At 52.7% G+C, this 22,025-nt stretch overlaps 1 protein-coding gene across 3 annotated transcripts in view; it reads left to right on the top strand.

Moving 5' to 3' along the window:
• Positions 1-4,639: 4,639 nt before the first annotated feature.
• Positions 4,640-22,025, top strand: part of MAPK4 (mitogen-activated protein kinase 4) — a 69,463-nt gene continuing 52,077 nt past the window's right edge. The window contains exon 1 of one of the 3 annotated variants that reach the window (XM_071580316.1): positions 4,640-4,701. The gene's annotated coding sequence lies outside the window, so the exon portion shown is untranslated. Of the gene's footprint in view, positions 4,702-11,440; positions 11,512-22,025 lie in introns of those variants that run through there. The other 2 variants (XM_071580317.1, XM_071580318.1) reach the window with 2 other exon arrangements.

The raw sequence follows: 22,025 nt of genomic DNA, 5'->3' as shown, positions 1-22,025 counted from the left end.
CTGCTGAACACCAGAACAGGACACTGAGCCAGAGCCATTCCAGTGGTGGAAACCTCTCTGCTAAACACCAGAACAGGACACTGAGCCAGAGCCATTCCAGTGGTGGAAACCTCTCTGCTAAACACCAGAACAGGACACTGAGCCAGAGCCATTCCAGTGGTGGAAACCTCTCTGCTAAACACCAGACCACTTAGCCAGAGCCACTCCAGTGGTGGAAACCTCTCTGCTGAACACCAGACCACTGAGCCAGAGCCATTCAGGTGGTGGAAACCTCTCTGCTGAACACCAGACCACTGAGCCAGAGCCATTCCAGTGGTGGAAACCTCTCTGCTGAACACCAGACCACTGAGCCAGAGCCATTCCAGTGGTGGAAACCTCTCTGCTGAACACCAGACCACTGAGCCAGAGCCATTCCAGTGGTGGAAACCTCTCTGCTGAACACCAGACCACTGAGCCAGAGCCATTCCAGCAGTGGAAAACTCTCTGCTGAACACCAGACCACTGAGCCAGAGCCATTCCAGCAGTGGAAACCTCTCTGCTGAACACCAGACCACTGAGCCAGAGCCATTCCAGTGGTGGAAACCTCTCTGCTGAACACCAGAACAGGACCACTGAGCCAGAGCCATTCCAGTGGTGGAAACCTCTCTGCTGAACACCAGACCACTGAGCCAGAGCCATTCCAGTGGTGGAAACCTCTCTGCTGAACACCAGAACAGGACACTGAGCCAGAGCCATTCCAGTGGTGGAAACCTCTCTGCTAAACACCAGAACAGGACCACTGAGCCAGAGCCATTCCAGTGGTGGAAACCTCTCTGCTGAACACCAGAACAGGACCACTGAGCCAGAGCCATTCCAGTGGTGGAAACCTCTCTGCTAAACACCAGACCACTGAGCCAGAGCCATTCCAGTGGTGGAAACCTCTCTGCTGAACACCAGACCACTGAGCCAGAGCCATTCCAGCAGTGGAAACCTCTCTGCTGAACACCAGAATAGGACACTGAGCCAGAGCCATTCCAGTGGTGGAAACCTCTCTGCTAAACACCAGAACAGGACCACTGAGCCAGAGCCATTCCAGTGGTGGAAACCTCTCTGCTGAACACCAGAACAGGACACTGAGCCAGAGCCATTCCAGTGGTGGAAACCTCTCTGCTGAACACCAGACACTGAGCCAGAGCCATTCCAGTGGTGGAAACCTCTCTGCTAAACACCAGACCACTGAGCCAGAGCCATTCCAGTGGTGGAAACCTCTCTGCTGAACACCAGACCACTGAGCCAGAGCCATTCCAGCAGTGGAAACCTCTCTGCTGAACACCAGAATAGGACACTGAGCCAGAGCCATTCCAGTGGTGGAAACCTCTCTGCTAAACACCAGAACAGGACCACTGAGCCAGAGCCATTCCAGTGGTGGAAACCTCTCTGCTAAACACTAGAACAGGACACTGAGCCAGAGCCATTCCAGTGGTGGAAACCTCTCTGCTAAACACTAGAACAGGACACTAAGCCAGAGCCATTCCAGTGGTGGAAACCTCTCTGCTAAACACTAGAACAGGACACTGAGCCAGAGCCATTCCAGTGGTGGAAACCTCTCTGCTGAACACCAGACCACTGAGCCAGAGCCATTCCAGCAGTGGAAAACTCTCTGCTGAACACCAGACCACTGAGCCAGAGCCATTCCAGCAGTGGAAACCTCTCTGCTGAACACCAGACCACTGAGCCAGAGCCATTCCAGTGGTGGAAGCCTCTCTGCTGAACACCAGACCAGGACACTGAGCCAGCCTGGGGTGTCACTGCATGATCTGCTGCAATGAGACCTTGGACCATGATGACAGTCAACAGTGCTGCTGGAGAACATCTTTCCCCAAACACCTCCATTTTTCCACCTCGAGCTCTTGCCCAGATGACCTCAGGATGCCCTTTGGCTGCCCTGACTGTGTGTTTGTCAGCTGAGGGAATGAGCTCCACACCTGGCACACAGGGCACATGGAATCAGTTTCCCAGGGAGATTTAACAGTAACTGCTAATGCTCCTATTCCTCTTTCTTCTCTGCTTTCCTCCTTGCATTCACAGGCATAAGCACCAATTCAATACCTTCCTGCTCACGGGGTAACTGGGTGGGAACATTCATTTTCATCTTAGACAGCAGAACAGCAGAGTGGTCTTGTTACAGATTCCTATACCACCAAAAATTGTTTATACACCTCCATTTCCTCCAGTGCAATTCCCTGGGAGTTTTAATATACTGGGCCATTTTCTCTTTTATTTTTTCTCTCCACATCCCCTGCAGCAGGCAAGGGAGGCTGGGTTCCTCCAGCTCTAACAAAGCAGCACACTTGTCTGGAGGAGATCAATAACTATTGAGCTATCTTGCTTCCTCCACTTAGACTGTTGAAGCAGCTTCCTTTAATTGTTCTTTCACACTGTAAATACAGCATATGGTGAACTTTCTTCCCTTAAGGTTGCTCAGGGGGTCAAGCCACTCGTGGGTGGAAGGAGCTCAGCTGTGATCCATTTCACTTTCTCCAGTGGAAAGACTTCAGGAGCCAAAGGCCATGAGAACTCTGCCACACTCCAGGGGCCAAAGTGGGTCCTGGAATGGTCCCACAGGGACACTGGCTTGGTGCAGACCTGGAAACCCACACATTAATGCTGATAAACAAATACATGTTGGGCCCAGGGAGGGGAAAGGGTGGGAAGCCCACCCTGGAGGGTCTGAGTGCACAGAATGAGGGGGTTTGGCCCAGCCCACCACCCTCCACTGTGAGGGATACCCTGGGGTAGGGGGAAGGGGCGTCCCCCTCGCCTGGTTCCTCGCAGGGGCTATGAAGAATGGGGGAACCAGATTCCCTTGTGTGGGTTCTCCCGGGAATGGCAGGGGCGGGGGGGGGGGACTGGATCCCTGGTGCGGCTCCTCCCGGGAATGGAGAAGCAGGACCGGATCCCTCTCATGCAGCTCCTCCCGGGATGTCGGGAGGGACCGGACCTTAGGGCTGCTCCTCCTGGGCATGTCGGAGAGCAACTGGACCCCTTGGCGGCCCCTCCAGGGATGTCGCGGGGGACCGGACCTTGGGGCGGCTTCTCCCGGGGATGTCTAGAGAGGGAGTGCGGACCTCTCGTGCGGCTCCTCCTGGGATGTCGCGGGGGGGACCGGACCTTGGGACTGCTCTTCCCGGGGATGTCGGGAGGGACCGGACGTTGGAGCTGCTCTTCCCGGGAATGTCGGGAGGGACCGGAGCTTAGGGCTGCTCTTCCCGGGGATGTCGGGAGGGACTAGACGTTGGGGCTGCTCCTCCTGGGCATGCCGGGGAGCAACTGGACCCCTTGGCGGCCCCTCCATGGATGTCGCGGGGGCGACCGGACCTTGGGACTGCTCTTCCCGGGGATGTCGGGAGGGACCGGACCTTGGGGCTGCTTTCCCGGGATGTCTAGAGGGGGAGCGCGGACCCCTCGTGCGGCTCCTCCCGAGATGTCGGGAGGGACCGGACGTTGGGGCTGCTCCTCCTGGGGATGCTGGGGAGAAACCGGACCCCTTGGCGGCACCTCCCGGGGTGTTGAGGGGGATCGGACCTTGGGGCTGTTTCTCCTGGAGATGTCGTGGGTGACCAGACACCTTCTGCGGCCCCTCACAGGGATGCGGGGTGGGGAGGGGACCGGACCCCTCGTGCGGCTCTTCCCGGAATGCAGGGGGGGATCGGACCCCTCGAGCGGCCCCTCTCGGGTTGTGGGGATGAATCGGACCTCTCGTGCGGCTCCTCCTGGGATGCAGGGGGGGACCAGACCAGTCGTGCGGCTCCTCCCGTAGATGCTGGAAGCGATCGGACCCCTCGTGCGGCTACTCCCAGGGATGCTGAGGGGGGATCAGACCCTCATGCGGCCCTTCCCGGGGATACTGAAGGGGGATCGGACCCTCGTGTGGCCCCTCCCGGGATGCGGAGGAGGATCAGCTCCTTCGGGAGATGTCGGGGTGGATCAGACCCTTCGTGCGGCCCCTCCCGGGATACGGGGGGAATCGGACCCACCCGGGGAAGCTGGGGGGGAGAGGGATCGGACCCTCCCGGGGATGTTGGGAGGCGGATCGGACCCCTCGTGCAGCCTCTCCCAGCATGGGGGGTTGATCCGACCCTCCTGGGGATGCTGAAGGGGGAATCGGACCCTCGTGCGGCTCCCCCGGAGATGCTTGGGGGGGATCGGACCCTGTGCGGCTCCTCCCGGGGATGCGCGGGGGAGGGGGGGGGGGGGGAGCGGACCCTCGTGCAGCCTCTCCCGGGATGCGGGGGGGAAGCGGCTCCCCCCGGGGATGGATCAGATCCCTCGTGCCGCCCCTCCCGGGTTGCGGGGGGGCATCGGACCCTTCCGGGATGCGGGGGGCGGGGGGATCGGATCCTCCGGGGTTGCTGGGGGGAGGGGGGGGGGATTGGACCCTCGTGCAGCCTCTCCGGGGATGCGGGGGGGGGATCGGTCCCTCCCGGGATGCGGGGGAGATCGGACCCTCCGGGGATGCTGGGGGTGGATCAGATCCCTCGTGCCGCCCCTCCCGGAATGAGGGGCGGCATCGGACCCTCCCGGGATGCGGGGGGGAGCGGCTCCGGCGGTCCCGCCCCCCGCAGGTGCCCCCGCGCGCGGGGGCCGGTGCGTGACGTCAGGCGGGGCGGGCGCGGTGCCGGTGCGGGCCGGGCCATGGCGGAGCGCGGAGGAGCGGCCCCGGTGAGTGACTGAGTGTGGCGGCCCCCGAGCGGGTCCATGTCCGTGTCCGTGTTCGTGTCCCTGTCCTTGTCCCTGCCCCGCGCGGAACCGCCCGCGGGGACAGCCCTGAGAGCGCTGCCGGTGTCGCCCCGTCCTTCCCGGCGCTCAGCCGGGCGTGCCCGAAACCCCTTCCCGGGAGCAGTGGGGCTAGAGCCCGTGGGAGCGCCGGCTCGCTGCCCGGGAGGATGCACAGGCATCGCTGCCCCCGGCTCTGCACGGCTCGGGGGGTCTTTGTGTGCCCGGTGGCTTTGTACGGGCTGTATGGGGTTGTATGTGCCCTGTGCCTCTGAGTGTCCCCGGGTCTGTACGTGCCGTATGGGTCTGTGTGTGCTCCAGGGATCTGTACAGGCTCTATGTGTCTGTCTGTGCTCTAGGGATCTGTACAGGCTCCATGTGTCTGTCTGTGCTCTAGGGATCTAAACGGGCTCTGTGTGTCTGTATGTGCTCAGTCTCTATCAGCCCTGTGTGTCCATATAATGCTCTAGGGATCTATACAGGCTCTAAGTGTCTGTATGTGCTCTTGGGGTCCATATGGGCTTTATGTGCCTGTATGTTCTCTAGAGGTCTATACAGGCTCTATGTGCTCAATCTCTATGTGCCCAGTGTATCATATGTGCTCTAGGGGTCTGTGTGGTCTCTATATGTCTGTATGTGTTCTAGGGGGTCTATATTGTCTCTACATGTGTCTGTATATGCTCCAGGGATCTATATGGGCTCTAAGTGTCTGTATGTGCTCTACGGGTCCATATGGGCTCTATATGTCTGTATGTGCTCTAGAGGTCTATATATGCTCTGTGTGTCTCTGTGTGCCCCAGGGATCTATATGGGCTCTATGTATCTGTAGGTGCTCTAGAGGTCTATATATGCTCTGTGTATCTCTGTGTGCCCCAGGGATCTATATGGGCTCTATGTGTCTGTATGTGCTCAATCTCTATGTGCCCTGTGTGTCTATATGTACTCTAGGGGTCTCTATGGGCTCTATGTGTCTATACATGGACTGTACGTACAGGCTCTAAGGGTCTGTATATGCCCTACTTGTCTCTGTGTCTATACATGCCTGGGGGTCCATATGTGCTGGATGTGTCTGTATGTGCCCCCTGGGTCTGTCTGTATGTGCCCTATGGGTCTCTGTGTGCTGTATGTGTCTGTATGTGCCCTGTGGGTCTGTCTGTATGTGCCCTATGGGTCTCTATGTGCTGTATGTGTCTGTATGTGCCCTGTGGGTCTGTCTGTATGTGCCCTATGGGTCTATATGTGCTGTATGTGTCTGTATGTGCCCTGTGGGTCTGTCTGTATGTGCCCTATGGGTCTCTATGTGCTGTATGTGTCTGTATGTGCCCTGTGGGTCTCTATGTGCTGTATGTGTCTGTATGTGCCCTATGGGTCTGTCTGTATGTGCCCTATGGGTCTCTATGTGCTGTATGTGTCTGTATGTGCCTTCTGGGTCTGTCTGTATGTGCCCTATGGGTCTCTATGTGCTGTATGTGTCTGTATGTGCCCTGTGGGTCTGTCTGTATGTGCCCTATGGGTCTCTATGTGCTGTATGTGTCTGTATGTGCCCTCTGGGTCTGTCTGTATGTGCCCTATGAGTCTCTATGTGCTGTATGTGTCTGTATGTGCCCTCTGGGTCTGTCTGTATGTGCCCTATGGGTCTCTATGTGCTGTATGTGTCTGTATGTGCCTTCTGGGTCTGTCTGTATGTGCCCTATGGGTCTCTATGTGCTGTATGTGTCTGTATGTGCCTTCTGGGTCTGTCTGTATGTGCCCTGTGGGTCTCTATGTGCTGTATGTGTCTGTATGTGCCCTGTGGGTCTCTATGTGTTGTTTGTGTCTGTATGTGCCTTCTGGGTCTGTCTGTATGTGTCCTGTTGGTCTCTATGTGCTGTATGTGTCTGTATGTGCCCCCTGGGTCTGTCTGTATGTGCCCTGTGGGTCTCTATGTGCTGTATGTGTCTGTATGTGCCCTCTGGATCTTTACAGGATCTGTGTTTCTCTACACGCCTTGTGTGTCTGTGTGTGCCTGGTGGGTCTGTCCACACTGTGTGTGTCTATATGTGCCCCAAGTGCCCATACATCCACACTCGTGGGTTGCACAGGTAAACCTGTGCACAGCCAAGCTGGTGTCAGTGTGCCCAGCAGGTCCCCAGACCCCTTTTGGTGTCTGCAGAAACAAACCTCCTTCTCTCCCTCTCCCCCCTCCAAGGCAGGCTGTGTTTGCTCTAGGTCGTATTTATTGACTCTCACCTGAGCCAGACCCTCGGGTGGAGGTGGCAGGTGGTGATGGTCCAGGTTCTAATGGCACTGGAAGGTGTGTTTGGCTGCTGTGGCAGGAGGCACAGCACCTGGGGAAGATTCAGTCCAGCCTGGTGTGGTGTGAGCACCCGAAAGGGCAGGGAGAGCCCAACCCTGATGTCCCGACAGCTCTGACGGGCTGTCCTCATACAGCTGCCCAAACTCATCCTCCAGCCCCAAAGCTGGTTAGGGGAGAGGGTCCCCCAGTTGTGCACCCAGAACTCAGCCTTTTCTGGGTGTTGGAGGTGCTCAGGTACCTCTGTTGCCTCTCTTGTCTGTGTGCTCGGGGGATGGATATGAGGGGTAGGATACACAAAGCCTGGCTGCTGCTGAGGGGATCCCAGTCTCTGCATTCATCTCTGTGTTGCTTGCTCCTCACAGTTAATTAGACACGACTAATCCTATCTGGCGCTGTGAACTTCCCAGCAAACATGGGGTGCTTTTCCCTCTCCTGGTCTGCAGCAGGAGCCCAGTGTCCTGCAGAACAGGCCTGGGGGCTGTGGAATCAACTCAGACTTGCAGAGCACCTCCTCCTTTTGGCTGGACAGATGTCTGCCAGGCTGATGGTGACAAGCCCTCTGGAGGTGTGTGGGTTGAAGGGCTGCAGAGAATGGGAGACCAGGACTATCGTGGGGAAGTTGTAGGAGCAAGGGCTAGATTTGTGCTTAGTATTCTGAGGATAAATCTCACAGCCAGCAGGTGAACATCAGCATTCTCCATCCCTGCAGAGGAGGAGAGGGTGAAGGGACGTGGTCATCTGTGTTCTATGGATTCCTCTGTGCTTGAGAGAACCATCTCTGTGAACTTCTGCCCTCACCAAAGTGAAGAGCCAGGCACACTTTGGGATATGTGTTAGTGATGGGCTTGGCAGAGCTGGGTTTATGCTGAGACTTGATGGTCTTGGAGAGCTTTTCCAGCCTAAACGATTCTGTGGCTGTGATTCACTGCAGTCCTTTTCCTCCTCCAGCGAGCCTCAGCCCGTTAGTGAGGACTGATAAAATCTGAAATCCCAATCAAATAACCCATGTTTGGAAAAAAGGATGTTGAGCTGCCAACATCTCGGCCAGCCTCAAGCTCTCCATGTTGGGTCCTCCATGCAGATGGTCTCTTTATCTTTTCTTTACTTAGAATAAGGATGTGAAAACCTCCCTCCAGGAGCTGGATTAGCATCTCATTCTGCTCCTGGTGCTGGGCAGCCCGGCAGAATCGCCAGAACTGGCATTATGAGCTGAAAATACTTCTCAGTTTTGTAGATGGCAAGAGGCAACTCACTTCTAGTTGGAGCTGGTTTAGTAGATGCCGTTTCTTTGTCTTTGCTTAGGCACCTGAATGTGTCTGTTCTGAGCTTTCCCTCACCAAATGAGGGGTACAGGCACCTCCCAGATGGGATTTGTTTCTCTCTTTGGAAAGCTTCATACACGTGGCAGTCAAATTGTTTTCAGGGTGCTGGTTCTGACTTAGAAATCTGAGTTTGAGAGGTCTAAATTTGAGATGAATCTCACCCAGCGCTTGGGTTCTAGTCTTTCTGCCTCGATCTTTCCTTTTTTTTAGCACGACCCTGCTCTTCCCCAACCACTCAGGACTCTCTTGGAGCATAAAAAATCCTTCTGAAACTTTCCACGTCCCCAGGTGGGAGGTGTTGCAGAAATGCAACTGCAGGGAAGCGTTTGCAGCTCATCTTCCCGCAGACACAGAAGTCTGGGTTAAAAAACAGGCTGTTAATTTTGTGTTAATGGCTCTGAGCAGTAGTGAGTCCACCCTCCCTCCCGTCCCCTTCCTCCCGTACCTCGTGCCAACATTTAATTGCTCTCACTCCAGAGAGATGCTATCTCGTTTCAAGGTTGAACTTGACTTGCGGAGAGAGGATGTTGTTGTGTCCTTGTCACAAAGGTGACACTCCCAGCCCGCAGTGATCGGGTCACCTCCTCATCACCTCCTCCTCAGGAGGCTGAGGGTGCCGAGAGGCTCTGCCTTGTTTTTTGTGGCCGCCCCTGGGATGTCAGAGGAGTGACCACATTGCCCAGGTGCCTGTCTGGATGCAGCCGTGACCTTGGCAATACCTTGTGTAGGTGTGAGCTCGCTTTTTGACTTTTTATGGATGTATTTCCCATTGGAAATTGGGACCTTCAAGGATCTGCTTTTGCTTTGGCTTCACTCTGATGTGTTACGCAAACGAGATGCCCCAAGCTCATCCCAAATCCTTTTCTGTCTCTGGCAGAGATCCCTTCCCTGGCCTTGTGTGTTACATTTCATCACGAAAACACGGTCTGTGGATTGTGACCTCCACTGAGCTGATTTAGGTCTTCATGCAACTATGTAATCAACAAACCATCCATCAGTTACTGCGGATTTTTGTGTTACAGATTTATATTTAATATAATCTCCCGGAAGGAATCACAGATGAGTCTGAGCAGCAACAAAAATCCCCAAGGACGGTGCTTTGGTGCTGTTTTCTCTCTCTGATCTCACTTATCAGCAGCCACACTGGGGGCTCTACCAGCACACACCCAACCTGTGTGGAGTTGGGTACGCCTGCTGTGAGATTCATCCTCAAAATATTATGTGCTCTGGAGAATCACAGGATGTTCTGAGTTGGGAGTGCAGGCAAACGGTGTGTTGAGGCAATAATAATGTGTTTTAGATGGATAATAAGTCTTCTAAATAGATCTAATTCCAGGAAACTCAGCTGGCTGATAGGAATTGTATTTTTAGTCTCCAGTTCGTGTATTTACCTGAAATTTCTGCCCTGCTGTTCGAGCTGGAGCCGACCCTGGGTTGCCTCTGCTGCTCCTGCTTTTCACCTCAATACTGTGGCTACACGAAGCTTCTGAGTTTCACTGGTTGGTTTTAAAATGCTTTATTTTGGCAGACATTTTTCAGCAGTGGAATTTCTGTCTTTAAGGGGTTTTAAGGGAGGTTGCACAACAGGAGGTTTTTGGGAAAGAAGACCCAGCTTTTGCACACTGGGGAGCACAGGGTTAATCTCTAGGTTGGGTTTCTCTCATCCTCTTTGGTAACTGTTTTATCCCATCGCACCACAACACTCTCTTCCAGTTTTACTGATGGTGCCTAATAGTGAATCTGGCAGCTATCTAATTCTCTATTCCTAGCATGCTTAAAAAGTGCCTTCTTTTACAATTAATTCTGTTGGCTGTACAGATTTAATGGATTCTTTTAGAGGTTCTCATCAGTCACCAACCTTAGACGTTTCTTTTTCAGTGCCATTTCTTTCTCCTTTTCTGTGCCTAGAAAGATCATGTTTCCATGCATTTTCCACATCTCATTTTTGCCAGAATAGTTTTTTTCAGAATTTAAATCCTGCTGCTCTTCCATGTTTGTGACTTTTGGGGTCTTTGGTGGAAGCTTTAAGTGCATCCCTTACTCTCAGAGATGCTGACGGCTGCTTTGGGCTTTGTGAGATTTGCCCTTTTAAGTTTAGACGCTGCTGCAATTATTTTGGGCTCGTTTCTGTGACTAGCAGAGAAACAGAAACTATTAACAGAAGAAGAGTTGCATTAGACATGGCAGTTCATTCTGGCGTCATCCTTGTCATATAGACCTGCTGCTACCCATGAGCAATTAACGCTGAAACGCGACCTACGCCGTGTGTCAGCAGCGAGTTATCATCCAAAAGACTGACTGGTGTGCTCCTTGGGTTTGGTGCTGATTATTCATTACTTGCTTGCATTGTGATATTTTTGTTTGCCCCTCTGGTTATATGGACGTGATGAATAGTAGCAAGATGCTGTCCTTCTTGGGAAGAGTGAAAATCGGTGCTTGTGGTGGGTGAACACCCAACACATGGTCTTTGAGTGTCTGTGACATCACTGCAAAAGCAAATCACATCCTCCACATGGCTGAGTTATTTTGGCACTCCGAGCACTGAGTCTTGTGCCTCAGAGTCCTTATACTCGTCCCCCAAATGACCACTGCACCCTTCAGACCTCACCAGTTGTGCTTCCCAGGCAGGCTCGATGCCGGCTGGAGCAGCCCAGGATTGGCACTGGGAAGCCACTCTGTGTTTGCCCTGACCGGTGCTAGGGCAAGATTAAACAGTGATCTGCTTTGAGGGTTTTCCAGGCAGAATTGCATGCGGGGATTTACAGGTTTTAGCCCTGCTGAGAGGTGCCAGGGTGACCTTGCCTGCCGTCGCTCCCCGTCCCCGGAGCCGGGCGAGCTCCCAAATCTCCCTCGAGAAAAACTTCCCTGGCTTGGAGGCTGCGGGAGGAAATAACGCTGCATGTTCCTGCAGCGCTTTCCACTCGAGCTGAGCCTGTCTTTAAAAAGCAGCCGGCGTGGTTGAGCTTGGAACAAGCAGCTCAGTTTCTATATTATACACAACAGTCATCTCCGTAGGAAGCTGCCCAGCCCACGCCGCTGCCGCAGCCCGCGCGGCTCTCTGCTTATCCTCGGGGCGCTCCTGGGAGGAAGGGAAGGAGTGAAAAACACCTCCACTCTCACCGGGAGAAGGTGTTCGGGGTGAGTGTGAGCGGCAGTGCCCGGGATGTGCCTCTTGGTAGGGGAACACAGAGGATGCTCCGGCAGCGCTCGCTGCGGGGAGAGCGGTCCCTTCCCGGCAGCCGCGGGACATCCCCCTGGGAAACCTTCATCCTGCCCTCCTGTCCTTAGCCTTGCAGTTCCTCTTGCTCCCAGGTGCCTTCCTCACCTGCTGTGACCTGCTGTAAAGAAAAACAAACTGCCCTAAACCGTGGTTTCACTCGCAATCTGAGTGATGGGAGACTCCTAAGTCCTTGTGATTTCCCGAGGAAGTGACCTGGCCGTGTCTCCGGTTCATGTTAAGACCCCTCTGGATTCAGGGCAGAGCAAACAGTCCCCTGAGTTCATACCTGTTTGGTGTTCATCTGTCCCAGCTGCTTGGATTGTTTGCACAATTTAATTCTTGGCTACACCTGATTTTACAAGTGTTAATTCCATGGTAACTGATAGACCTGCAACAATTAGCTATGTAAACTGAGATAAAAGGGCCAATCAAATTTCACATCTCTGAGTACAGGCTGCTTCCAATTAGAGTCTTTCTAAGACCTTCTCCCAAAATCGCTTCCTAAAGGAGGCTCTGGAAATCATCTCTGGACCCTGTGAGAGGCTTTTTCCTACCTAAAAGTGGGGCTGGAAAATGCAGAATACGAGCAATGGAGGCATGAGCCTTTCAGGAAGGAGTTGTTCCTCCTTCCCCAAGTCTCACTTGGATGTCTGAGATCCCTGACTGGAACTGGGGGTGTTCCCAGCCCCAAACTGTGTGCTCCAGGTCTGGAGGTTTATGGAGCAAGGGAAGCAGGACCATGTTTGGAGTCAGGGTGGGATATCACCCCATGCCTGCTGTCACAGCAGCAGTTGTACCTGGCTCCTTGATGCAGCTCTGTGCTCCATGTCCTGTGAAATATGGAAAGTTCTGAACTATTAGAAAGTGCCTTTGGGTAAAGGTAAATTAAATCCTTTGCCTGCTGTGAGGGGGCAGGGCTGGAAATGCCAGTGTGGAAATAGGTCCTGGCTTAAAATTACTTCAAGGACAGAGAGTAGGTGCTGGGCTTCTCGGGATCTGATTGAGCTGGGACCGGTTCCAATTAAAATGAGATCAAGGAGAATGGGACAAGAAGACAACAGAAGTTGTGTCTTGGCATTTCTGTCAGTATTGCAGCTTGAAATATTGGGTATGGGTTGGGTTCTGAGCTCCTCTCCCCACTCCCCATGGATGTCCTGTGAGGTTGGTGTGCTCCTGGTTTTGTTTGGGGGCTGCAGTGGCCAAAGGGGCACGTTCACCCAACTAATGGTGGTGGGATGGCCAGGTGAGGAGGGGGCTGCAGCTGGAGTGAGTGTAAGTCAGAGCTGCTGCAATCCTGGGACCTGAGCTGGGCCCTTGGGGCACGTGGAGCTTTGTCACATCACAGATGTGCTGGAGCTCCTTCTGTGTGAACGAATCCTCTGTCAGAGGAGAGACACAAAAACGATCAGAGGACAGTCTGGGAGAGCAGGGGGGGCTCACCCGGAGAAGAGAAGGCTCCAGGGACACCTGAGAGCCCCTGCCAGTGCCTAAAGGGGCTCCAGGAGAGCTGGGGAGGGACTGGGGACAAGGCATGAAGGGACAGGACACAGGGAATGGCTTCCCAGTGCCAGAGGGCAGGGTGTGATGGGATATTGGGAAGGAATTGCTGTTTTTGAGGGTGGGGGGCCCTGGCACAGGTTGGGCAGAGAAGCTGTGGCTGCCTCTGGATCCCTGGAAGTGTCCAAGGCCAGGTTGGACAGGGCTTGGAGCAGCCTGGGATAGTGGAAGGTGTCCCTGCCCATGGCAGGAGGTGGGACTGGATGGGCTTGAAGGTCCCTTCCAACCCAAACCATTCCAGGATTCCATGATTTCTTTGCTTCTCTCTTTCACGCGGTAAGTCTGACCTGGAGAGTATTTCAGATAATTTGTTTTAAGAATTGCAGGTTTTTTTACTTTCTGGGAATTCTGCTCTCTCTATGGATTTTTTTTTTGCTTGTTTGTTTTTATTTTGTTTTAATTCAAGATTGTGTCAACTTCAGAAAACCTTTGCCCAGAGCCTGAAATGAGCAGGACAGGCTCGGTTTCCTTCTACACATCTCACAGGCTGAGCATGGTCAGAAGTGCAGGAATTGCATAAATTAGAAGTAATGATGTGCTTTCAGTCAGGCACTAAGGACGGAGCAGAGTGTTGCTGTTTCTGTGAAGGTGAGCAAGGCTTGTCCTCTTGCTAAGGAAAGCTGGGAGCAGGGAAGGGATGGCCAGGGACTGTTCTGGGGGAGCCAAAAAAGGAAGCTTTGTGAAGCAGAGGTGGGATGGAGAGGGTGCAGCCAGATGTGCATCGAGCAGCAACAGCAGCAGGAGGTGGAATGTGGTCCTCACTCCTTCACCCCTGTGCTAAACTTCATGTGGCACATTTTAATGCAAAACCCAAGTGCCATTTGCACATTTCTCTTTCCCCCCCCTCTGTTTGCTCTACAGCTGAGGTCAGTTTTGGGCTGTGTGGTAACAAAACCAGGGAAATGCGAAATTTAATGAGACTCTCTTAGAAAAACAAAGCTTGAGCTGTATGTGAGCAGATCTTGATGAGCACGGTGCCATCTCTGAGTCATCTCTTTTCTGCTTGGATAAGGGGCAGGGAAATCTCCAAGGGCATCTTGACAGGCTTTGCATTTGCCAAAAAATACCAGTGTTTGATATTACTGACTTTTTGACTTGTCTCACATTCCAGCTTCAGTGGACTCTTTATCTGCCCTTTTATTGGACAGGGGCTTGTTCTGCTTATTTAAAAAGGAAACAAAAATGCTGAAGGTAACGAGGTGGCCACACCCACTCCCAAAATACCTGTTTAGTGTGGGGCATGTGACAGATGCCTGTGCCATCTGTGTGTCCCTCCGGCTCCAGTGGCATCACTGCATCCCCTGCTCACCTCCAGGCAGGTGACACATGAGCCGGTTTTGGTAAAAACCAACTGATTAATGGAGTGTAAGTGCTGCAGGGAGCCCTTTGCAGGGCAGGGTGAGGGTCGTGGAGACAAAAACAGGATCCTTAATGGCACTGATCAGTCTGCAGTTTGATCAGAGCACTTGAAGGGCCTTCTTATCTTGTGTTGTTTGGAGAGAGAGGAGGGAAATCTGCTTTTGGGAAAAGCTTTTATGATCTTTGTCTCTTTGAGTCATTAGAAACGCTGTGATCTCCTGTGTTAACGACGGGACTGAGGATGAAAAAAAATCACATATCTCTGAGCTGGAGAGCTAATTGCTGTCTGCTCTTCAAAACGGGCAGAGGGTGTTGTGGAAAAAGAGGAGTAGCTTGGAGGAAATTCTGATTAGAATACTCGAAACATCTTTTCAGTGCATGAAAAGTGTTGTGTGTCTCAGCAGGTCCCAGGAGCAGTCTCAGGATTAATGCAGTAGCTGAACAGGCAGGGGGGAAAAAAAGGTCACGGCAGAGTTTGGAAAGTTTGTTTTTCCCTATGGAGGAGCATGGATTGGCACCTGTGCTCATCTGCCCCATTTCATTTCACCAGTGCCCTGAGACTGAGGACAGACAGTCCTGCAGGTCCTGGGAAGGGTGTGAGGATGATGTTAACACGGGACATCCCTTGCTGGGGATGCAGAGTGCCTGTCCCCACACCCCGTGAGCCACCAAATCTCCCCGTGATTTGGACTCCCAGCCTGAAATCTAAGCTCATTTTCCTACTTTGACCTCTTTTATCTGAATAAATCTCATGTGCCTGCTACGACTCAGACAGCAAAAATAATCTTTATTGCTGTAATATGTGTGTCAGCTTTTCTTTATCCCAGCAAAGTACTGTAGGAGCTGCAAAAGGCTTCAGAAACATCAGCATTTTTTGAGCAATACAGATTGAAGGGGGAGTCTCTGAGACTTGAGTCTTACAAACAAAACCCTCTCAGCCGGGTTTTCTTGGCATGATTCCTTTTGTAAAATGGTTCTCTTGCCGCCCACTGGAGCCAAAAGTGAGGAGGGGAAGGCTGTGAAATTGCTCCGTCCTGATGGCTCTTTCACAGCCCTGGGCAGAGCAGAGGGGATGTTTCAGAGCAATGTTTAGGTAAGTGCTGGGCACTGGGGGGTCTAAGAGTCCAGGCTGGTGTTGGGCTTTAATTGCATTGCTCTCAGCAAGTTGTGGGGCAGGCTGTGCTGCTCCAGGTCTGAAAACAGAGCAAACCACCCCAGACCTTCACAGCCTCCCAGTTTTGCTGTGGAGCTGCTCCCTCCCTTCTGGGCACCCAGGAAGCAGGATCATGCCTGGTTCAGAGGATCTTTGTGAGCAGGCAGTGCTCTCCCTGTGCTCCTGAGAGGTGCTGTTTCATAGAATCAGAATCAGAGAATGGATTGGGTTGGAAAAGACCTCCAAGATCATCAGGTCCAACCCTTGGTCCAACTCCAGTCCCTTTACCAGATCATGGCACTCAGTGCCACGGCCAAGCTCAGTTGAAAAACCTCCAGGGATGGGGAATCCACCCCCTCTCTGGGCAGCCCATTCCAATGCCTGAGCACTCTCTCTGTAAAGAATTTTTTTCTGCTCTCCAACTTCAATTTCCCCTGGCAGAGCTTGAGCCCATCGTGCCCCCTTGTCCTATTGCTGAGTGCCTGGGAGAAGAGACCAACCCCCACCTGGCCAGAACTTCCCTTCAGGCAGTTCCAGACAGTGCTGAGGTCACCTCTGAGCCTCCTCTTCTCCAGGCTGAACACCCCCAGCTCCCTCAGCCTCTCCCCACAGCACTTGTGCTCCAAGCCCTTCACCTTTGAGCTTTGATTTCTGTGTTCACCTCCTGTTTGTGTCTTTTTTTCCACCAAAAGTGTATTGGTGGAACATTCCCCCTCCTGAGGTGTAATCAACTTGGACATGAAGTGCTGTGTGTGGTGTCCCACCCCCAAGGGGAAGGCATCACCCAGGATTTGTAGATGCTCATGGTCAAGAGGAACAAAAAAAGGCAGAGGGTTGTACAAACTCCCTGAGTTTTGTTAGTAAATTACAGACCTGTCCTGGAAATTGGGGTGTCAGTCCTTGACCTACTCTATAAGCACCTGGCAGTGGGTTTGGATAAAGGGGTGGGGTGAAAGGGAAGGAGAGAGAGAGAAAGGAAGAAGGAAGGAAACCACCAGTCCTGATTCCAGCACTGATCCAGCTGATGGGGTGTCCAGGGTCCTGTGAATGCTGCCTGGGCTTGGTGGGGGCACCTTTTGTAGGGAAGTTTTCCCTTCCCTGGAGTGAAGGTTCTTTCTATGCAAAGTTCTCACACACAGTGTGTTCTTTCAGACTTTTCCGGAAAGGAGTTGGAGGCTTTGTGGGTCTTGGGTGGTCTTGATTCTCCCTACAGTCCCTGCCCATTTCTCAGCCTCATTCCTGCCTCTGTGTTGTGCTGATCTCCAGGAGCCAGAACAAGGACATTTTTCCCTAAAATGCCGCCCTTCCTCTGCGTGGCCCACATCTTGGTCTTTCTCATGGGGTGTTACTCCCAACAATCCTTGGTTATTCCCAACAATCCTTGGTTATTCCCAGTAATCCTTGGCTGTTTTTCCCAACAATCCTTGGCTGTTTTTCCCAACAATCCTTGGTTGTACCCCACAATCCTTGGCTGTTTTTCTCAACAGTCCTTGGTCATTCCCAGCAATCCTTGGCTGTTATTCCAAACAATCCTTGGTTGGTTCAACAGCTCTCTGGCTGTCGGTGTTTGGGATACACACATCAGCCAGCCCCTTATCTTTTGGAATTCTACCCTGGGCAACGTCTGAGGAGCACAATCCCCATGTGGGACAGAGCAGAACTTCCCAGGGCTCAGGACTATGTTGCATGGATGCTCCCTCTGAATTTTCTTATCCTGGTTAAGGGTCCTCTGGGTATGAGGAATACCCAGTTTGGTGCATCCCAGTTTGGTGCATCCCAGTTTGGTGCCTGTCAGAGGAGCCTGTGGTGGAGCAAACCCAGCAGAGCTGAGCCTGGCCCTCATTCCAGAGGAGCTGGGGACTGGCTGGATCTGTTTCCTGTGCCTCCCACCCCCCTTACCCCATTAAAATTTAAGGGCAAAAGTGGGAGGAATGAAAGAGAATTTGCTGTTTAAGGCTTTTAATTCATTTTTACCTCAAGCGTTAGCTGGGGTTTGTGCAAACCACTGGTAAGGCAATTAAAGTGACTTTTTAATGGGTTATTTTTGTCACTTCACCATGGTGGGAGCTAAAGATCCCAGGCTGTGAGCTGCCTGGGGAAGGGGCCATCCTCGTGCTGTGCTGCTCTGATGTTAAATCCCTAATTGGGTTTTATTCATGAGCCCTGGGTGAGAGAAGAGGAGAGGAGAGGAATACCCAGGCTGCAGTCCCCGAGGCTCTCCAGGTTGGATTCATCCTGGAAAAGAAGAGGAAAAGACTTTGGACAGTGCAGTGTCCTGTTTATTTCAGATGGGTAAGGGATATTTTGCAGGAGTGAGGACCAAGGATAAAAAGCAGTGATAAAATAAATGGTTCTTGGAGAGTTCCTCTTAAATCCTGAGGACTGTTGGGAGAAAATGAGAGCAAGTACACGAGCTCTGAGTGTTCTGAGCAAGAGTGTGGTGACTGTGAAGCAGATCTATTCATCCAAGGGCTGGGCAAACTCAGCGAACTGCATCCCCTGCTGCGTCCACGTGGTGATGGATGCCATGATGATAATGAAGTTTCATTCCAGACTCATTTAGGGGACGTTTTCCTGGGAAAACACCCTGTCTGCAGCCAGAGAGAGGACTTGGGGCTTGCACAAACCCCAGCGCATTCATCCTCGGTCAGCCTGGCCTTACATTTTCCTCCCTTAGCACAGTGTGTCCTGTGTTGCTCATTCCAACATTTGAGTCCATTTCACAGCACAGCATGGGAGGAATGCAAGCTCGGGTCTGGCTCAATTAATTTCTTGTGCAGCTCGGCCAAGGGAAACCAGGGATGAATCTGTTTTCCCCTGCACTGTTCATTCATTCAGCTCCTGCCTGCATTAGCACACCTCTGTTGCCTTGCAATCTCTCTCCACCTAGGTTATTTAGAGGAATGCTTTCCAAAAATAGCCTCCTGGCTTGATGTCTTTCCGGTATTATTCTGTGCAGCTCTAAAAACCTGCCCAGAAAGGCTGTCCAGTTCATTGACGTTTCCTTAAAATACAGCTAATCCATGTAATCTCATTACAGTAGTAGGTGATTATACTGACAGCAAGCTCTAGCAGTGGTCCAGCAAAGCCTTTTATTCCCCATCTATTATCTGGGTGGCTAAAAGTCACTGGGAGTGTATTTTGTTTTTTGGTTTTTTTTTTTTTTTTTGGTCAGTTTTAGGATCAAGACTTACGATATTTTTTTTCTTTAATTCTCTAGAAAATATCCTGTGTTATTTTTGATGCTGGCATATTTCTGGCCCTGGCTTCCAGCTTTGCTGGCATCCCATGGTTGTACACCAGGATGCCCCAAAATTTCTGGGAAGGAGTGAAACAGCAGAGACCTTTTCAGCAGAGCAGGTGAGGGGGAGCCCAGCTGTGTGGAGTTTATGGTGTGGGATTCCTGGTCTCCAGCATCAGTTTGGAGGTGTGGGACCTTATGCCCTGTTCCTTATGGAGTCAAACCAAGAAGAAGGTGGAAGTTTGGGGTGCTGAGTGATCCTTCCCTGGTTTGGGAAGTTTAAAGGTAAAACCAGCAGGAGAAATGAACTCAACACAAAAGAGATTATAAATCAGAATTACAATTTAATAACGATATTACAATAAATGCAATGGCACAAAGAGAAATTGGGTTTAACCCCCAAGCCCAGCAGTGTAACCCACCCCCTGGGGCACAAACACAGGGGGGTTTGGTGGCCCCTGTGCTGAGCCCCACGTGGTTCCTCCACGTCCAAAGGAAAAGGAAGGGACAAACCTGTTGGTGCAGATGATGGCACAGTCTGGGCGAGAGTGGGGGGCTCCTCCTGTCCAGGTTCTGCTCCTCCTCTGCATCCAATGAGTGGTCCCCCAAGTCCCCAAACCCCAAGATTCCATCTCCTCAGGCCCAGGTGGGAGCCCCCAGTGCCTCCCCCAGGGCAGGGAGTTCCACCCTGGGGGATCTGACTCTGGGAGTCCGGGGGGATTTTGGAATGGTTGGTGGCCCCTGAGCAGAGCTGAGCCCTGAGGTGGGTGTGGAGGTGCCAAGGAGTCCCTGGAGGGGAGTTGTCCCAGCTCCTCTGCCAGGCTTCTTTCCCAGCCAGCTCCCAGCCTGAGGGCTCAGGTGTGCCCTGGGCAGCTGCTGCCAATGGGCCATTGGGAACAGTTGTGGGCAATGAATGGAGGGTTTAGAATGCACAGCTTTGGTCACCCCCACACAGGGATAAACTGGCCCCACCTGCTGAACTGGAACAGGAAAGACCTGCCTTGTTCCCGCAGACAGGTTGGATGTGTGGGGCAGAGGAATGCCCCATGCACAGAACCCTGACCATGAGCAAGGGCTTGTGTCTGTAGGAGCAGTGGATCAGTTTGGGCCTGAAAGGTGGCTCAAACCTGCTCTCAGAGATGTGCTTCCTCCAGGAGATGTTGCTTTCTAAGCCTCTGTGCACTCGGATCACAGACTGATTGAGCAGTGGTCAGATAGCACAGAGCAGATGGTGCCTTGCTGCACCTGGACAATCTCCTGGGTGTTTGATTAATTCTCCTCGAGGTCTGAACAGCCTGGGCTGTTTAGGATGGGCCACAGGTCCCTGTGTGCTCAGTCTGGCTGTGCTCAGTGGCTTTGCCCCTTGGTCTGGCAGCCCTGATGCCTTGGGGGAGCATTATTTTGGCAATCTGTGCCCTCCCCCGGGATTGTTTACAGGTGGGTGTTGCTGATCCTGGTTCCTCACCATGAGGTGACCTCAGCACTGTCTAGAACTCCCTGAAGGGAAGTTCTGGCCAGCTGGGGGTTGGTCTCTTCTCCCAGGCACTCAGCAATAGGACAAGGGGGCACGATGGGCTCAAGCTCTGCCAGGGGAAATTGAAGTTGGAGATCAGGAAAAAATCCTTTGCAGAGAGAGTGCTCAGGGATTGGAATGGGCTGCCCAGAGAGGGGGTGGATTCCCCATCCCTGGAGGTTTTTCAGCTGAGCTTGGCCGTGGCACTGAGTGCCATGATCTGGTAAAGGGACTGGAGTTGGACCAAGGGTTGGACTTGATGATCTTGGAGGTCTTTTCCAACCCAATCCATTCTATGATTCTCACAAAGTGATGGATGCAGGAGCACAGGGCTGGAGTTGCAGCTCCCCAGACCCCCAGTGTTCCTGGTGGGAGAAGGGAGGGATCTGGGGGGCTGTTTCTGGCTGGGGCAGAGGTTGGATCTCCTCACCACACAGCTCTGCCCCCTCTCAGCCACTGTGTGAGGGTCTGTCCTGCCCTGCTGAGGCTGCAACTGTGGGACTGCAGTGTGAGCAGTGAGCCCAGAAACCTTTCACCCAAAGGTTTGTGCAGACAAATGCAGGTTTTTTCCCCTCTCCATAAAGCCTGTCTTCGTTGTTTGCCCAAGCTGAGCATGCAGATCTGCAGAGCAGTCCAGCCTGGTCCCCCAAAATAAACTGGATGAGGTTTCTCACCAGAAGGATTAACGGGGAGGTTACAGAGCAGCTCTGAGAGACACAAGTGCAAGCACTTTTGGGACATCCCAGCACAGTGTTTTGAGAGGGCATCAGGCTCTCTCTTGCAGAGATACCTATCTCTTGGGGCCCATGGAGGGTTGGAGCAGTTGCTCCGCCATTTCCCTGCTGGCACATGCTGCACATACCTCCTTTGGGGCAAATTCCTGGTGCAGGCACCTCAGTGACAATAAAAACCCTCTAGGGCTATTTCTATTTTTTTTTTTTAATAACCATCCTGCTTTTGCTTATTTTCATCCAGCCCCTCCAGTGATAACACAGGCAAAGTCCTGACCTGTGGTGTCCTGGGGAGGAAAGGCTCAGCTCTCCAACAAAATGCTGGCAGAGCTGGGATTCCTCACCTCTTGTTTCTAGGAAAAAAAAAATTATCAAGACTGTAGGTGCCAAACCGAAAGGGCAAAGTGATTTGCCCCAGTGAGGTGTCGTGTTTCTGCTCTGATTTATGGCTTGGGGAGAGGCTTCTGAGTCATCCATTCCAGGAATCGCTTTATTTTGGTAACGGAGAAAATTCTGCTGGTTTTAAATCAACGTGTTGCCAGCCAGCAAACACCCCTGTGGCTCGAGAGCCACAGCTGGCAGGGCTGGTGCTGAGCAGGGTGCAGGATGGGCTACAGGTGCAGCAGGATGTGCCAGCTGTGGCATCCAGCTGTGGTGGGCTGTGGGACCAGGTGGATGCTTCACAGATGTCAAAGGTTCAAGCAAAGAAAGGTGGAGGTGGGGGAGGAAGGGATCCCTCAGGGAATTTTTCTCACCCTACCAGCACAAAGGTTTTGGGAGTTGAAGTGCCAGGACTGAAAACAAAGGAGTGGTGATGGCTCCAGATTCCAACTGGATGGAGGGGCAGAGGTGAGAACAGACCCCCAGCACCTGGGAGG

Source organism: Pithys albifrons, chromosome Z (assembly GCF_047495875.1).
Source record: "Pithys albifrons albifrons isolate INPA30051 chromosome Z, PitAlb_v1, whole genome shotgun sequence".
Lineage (NCBI taxonomy): Eukaryota > Metazoa > Chordata > Aves > Passeriformes > Thamnophilidae > Pithys > Pithys albifrons.
Note: the sequence above shows the minus strand (reverse complement) of the source record. Positions and strands in the feature narration are given on the sequence as shown.